Genomic DNA, 841 nt, shown 5'->3' on the forward strand with positions numbered 1-841 from the left:
GGGAAATCCCAACTTCTGCCACACCCTGAACGGACTTCTTGCTGCGAAAGGACCATAGCAGCGGGGACACGACTCTCCTTAGAGGAAGCCATCACACACAAATTCACACAATGATATAAAAAATCACTACAACACACTAGCACAACACTATCACAGGTCACCGCAGCACAATAGCATAACACTATCACAGGTTACTAGCACAGCACTACCACAGGTCACTGAACTCACTGACAATTCGCACAACAGGTGGAACAGCTTTCTAAATCAGAAACACCAGAGACGTCTGCACAGACTGACCTCATGTGAGCGACTGTATATATATATATATATATATATATATATATATATATATATATATATATATATATATGTGTGTGTGTGTGTGTTTGTGTGTGTGTGTGTGTGTATGTGTGTGTGTGTTCTTACCTTCTTACCTAATTGTATCTTTACAGGAATGAGTCAAGCTCGTACTGTCCCGTGTCTTAAACCATATTTATCGTACATATCCTTAAATTTGTGAATTGTTTTCACACACACTATTTCATTCGGTATTGCATTCCATTGGTCAATTGCTCTGGGAAACTAAATTTCTTTATGTCTTTATCACCTCTCTTCTTATGCAGTTTTTTGCAGTGTCCTCTTCTGATGCTTCTCCATATGTTAAGTAATCATTTATGTCTATTTTCTCCTTCCCTGATATGCATTTATATAGCATTATCATGTCACCTCTTTTCCTTCTCTCCTGTAGTGTTGGTAGATACAGTTTATTTAGTCTTTCTTCGTAGCTTAGGTCCCTTAAGCTTGGTATCCATCTTGCAGCGGCCCTTTGAACTTTTTCAAT

This window comes from Coenobita brevimanus, chromosome 35 (assembly GCF_032717465.1).
Source record: "Coenobita brevimanus isolate Jiangsu-jjx chromosome 35, ASM3271746v2, whole genome shotgun sequence".
In the NCBI taxonomy this organism is placed as follows: domain Eukaryota; kingdom Metazoa; phylum Arthropoda; class Malacostraca; order Decapoda; family Coenobitidae; genus Coenobita; species Coenobita brevimanus.